A 3,272-nucleotide genomic window follows, 5' to 3' on the forward strand; every position below is an offset into this window, starting at 1 on the left:
TTACCCTTATCTACCTTCCCTCGTCCCCTTTCCCTCTGGTAACAGCTAAACTGTTGTCTGTGTCCACAAGTCTCTGTTTGTTTGTCTTTTTTTGTTTGTTGCTTTTAGTTTTATATTCCATACATGAGTGAAATCATATCGTTCTCAACTTTTTCCATTTCACTTATTTCAATTAGTGTGATAATCTCAAAATCCATTCATGTTGTAGCAAAAGGCAGTATTTCATCTTTTCTTATGTCTGAGTAGTATTCCTTTGTATATATGGACCTCATCTTCTTTATTCAATCATCTATTGAAAGGCATTTTGGTTGTTTCCATGTCTTGGCCAATGTGAATAATGCTGCAATGAACGTTGGGGTGCATATATCTTCATAGATAAATGTTTTCAAATTTTTGGTTTGGATACCCAAAAGAGAGAGTGCTGGGTCAAAAGGTAACTCTATTCTTAATTTTTTGAGGAACCACTGTATTGTTTTCCATAGTGGCTGTACCAATTTAAATTCCCACCAGTAACCTGTGAGGGTAAATTTTTCCCCATAACTTCTTCAACACTTGTTATTTCTGGTCCTGTTAAGGTGTGAGGAGGTATCTCATTGTGGTTTTGATTTGCATTTCCCTAATAGTTAGTGATGTTGAGCATCATTTCATATGTTTGTTGGCCATTTGTATGTCTCTTTGGCAGAAGTGTCTGTTTAGGTCCTCTTCCCACTTTTTAATTGGATTGTTTGTTGTTATTGAATTGTATGAGTTCCTTGTATATTTTGGATATTAGCCCCTCATTGGTGGTGTTTTTTCAAATACCTTTTTTGATTCAATTGGTTTCCTCTTTGTTGGTGGTTTCTTATTCTGTGCAGAAGCTCTTTGGTTTGATGTAGTTCCATTCATTTATTTTTTACTTTTAAATCCCTTGCCTTTGCAGTCAAATTAATAAAATCCTAAGACCAAGGTCCATGAGTTTAGTACCTATGTTTTTATCTATACAATTTATTGTTTCAGGTCTTATATTCAGGTCTTTGATCCATTTTGAGTTAATTTTGGTGTGCGGTGACAGACAGTAGTCGAGTTTCATTCTTTTACATATGGTTTTTCAACTTTCCCAACACCATTTATTAAAGAGGCTTTCTTTTCTCCATAGAACATTTTTAGTTCCTTTGTTGAAAATTATTTGTCCATGTGTACGGGAGTCTCAATTCTGTTCTACTGGTCTGTGAGTCAATTTTTCTACCAATACCATGCTGTTTTGATTATGGTTGCTTTGTAGTATAATTTGAAGTCAGGCAGAATGATATCTTTGGCCGGTGTGCGAATATCTTTTAGGATATGAGTTTTCAAGACTTTGGGGTAAACGCCCAGTAGAAGGATTGCTGGATCATATGGTAGATCAATTCTTAGTTTTTTTGAGGAATCTCTGTATTGTCCATAGTGGCTGTACCCACCAACAGTGTATGAGGGTTCCTTTTTCTCTGCATCCCCTCCAACACTTGTATTACTTGTTCTGTTGATAACAGCTCTTTTAACAGGTGTGGTTTTGACTTGCATTTCCCTAATAGCTAGAAATGTTGAGAATTCTTTCATATGTTTGTTGGCCATTTGTATGTCTTCTTGGGAGAAGTGTCTGATCAGGTCCTCTGCTCAATTTTTAATTGGATCATTTGTTTTCTTGTTGTTTTGAGTTGTATGAGTTCTTTGTATGTTTTAGATATTAGGCCCTTATCAGAGGCATTGCTTGCAAATATATTTTCCCAACTGGATGGTTATCTCTTTATCTTGCTGACGGCTTCCTTCACTATTCAGAAGTGTTTTGGTTTAATGTAGTCTGATTCATTATTTTTGCTTTTACTTCCCTTGCCTCTGAGGTCAATTTCATAAAAATCCTCTTTAAGTCCAAGGTCCATGAGTTTAGTTCATATGTTTTCTTCTACACAATTTATTGTTTTATGTCTTATATTCAGGCCCTGGTTGCTTCTCTACTGTCCTCGCTTCTGTGCCATCCCCACTTCTCTGCTTTCTGCTGTGATCCCTGGGCACTGCCACTTTGTGGCTCTCACATCTCTCTAAGGCAGGATTGTTCAGGAAACTTGCTACACTTTCTCCCTTCCCCCTCTTCCTGGAGGGAACTTTGGCTGTGGAGGCAGCTTCTTCGTTTCTCCCAGTCTACCGTCCGACACCATGGTTTCTGAACTGTGGTAGCTCTTACGTGCAGATCCCATGCTCAGACATGTTGGTGTGCAGGTTGGGTGTTTTTTTGAGGAGTTTTAGATATTCATTGTATTGTTGTTTCAAGGGGAGAGATCTGGGGACATCTCTCACTCTGCCATGTTTCTGATATCACTCTTTTTTTTTTTTAAGGTGAAGTGTTATGTTGTTTATTTGGACTCATTCTTGGTTTTTGTGATAGGTCTGTAATGATATGAACTTTCCTCTATTATCACTTTTGTCATGTCCCAAAAGTTTTGATATGTTGTACTATTATTATCATTAGTTTCTATGTATCTCTTGATCTCTCTTTTTATTTCTTTCTGACCCAGTCATTCTTCAGTAGCATGTTGTTTAATCTCCATGTATTTTGGTTCTTCCTATTTTCTTTCTACAGTTGATCTCCAGCTTCAAAGCATTACGATCAGAGAATATGGTTGGTATGATTTCAATCCTCTTATATTTGTTGAGGCTATCTCTATGTCCCATTATGTGGTTTCATGTGCACTAGAGAAGAATGTATAAGCAACTGTTTTGGGATGAAAGGCTCTTTAATGTCAATTATGTCCAGTTGGTCTAATGTGTCATTTAAGGATGTTATTTCCTTATTGATTGTCTGTTTGGATGATCTCTCCATGTCTGATAGTGGAGTATTTAGGTCCCCTACTACGATAGTGTTTTGGTCTGTTTCTCCCTCCAGTTCTGTTAGTAATTGCTTTACATATTTGGGGGCTCCCTGATTGAGAGCATAGATATTAATAAGTGTTATGTCTTCTTGGTGTATGATTCTCTTTATAATTATGAAGTGTCCCTCAGAATCTTTCTTTACTTTTTTTTATTTTGAAGTCTATTTCGTCCGATATTTGTATAGCTACTCCCACTTCTCCCAATGAAATTTACTTGAAATATCATTTTCTACCTTTCGCTTTGAGTCTGTATTTGTCTTTCGAACCGAGATGTGTCTCCTGGAGGCAGCATATGGTTGGGTGCTGTTTTTTGATCCAATCTGCAACTCTGTGACTTTTTACTGGTGAATTCAGTCCATTTACATTTAGGGTGATTATTGAAGTATGAGG

Source organism: Pteropus vampyrus, unplaced genomic scaffold, assembly GCF_000151845.1.
Source record: "Pteropus vampyrus isolate Shadow unplaced genomic scaffold, Pvam_2.0 Scaffold461, whole genome shotgun sequence".
Lineage (NCBI taxonomy): Eukaryota > Metazoa > Chordata > Mammalia > Chiroptera > Pteropodidae > Pteropus > Pteropus vampyrus.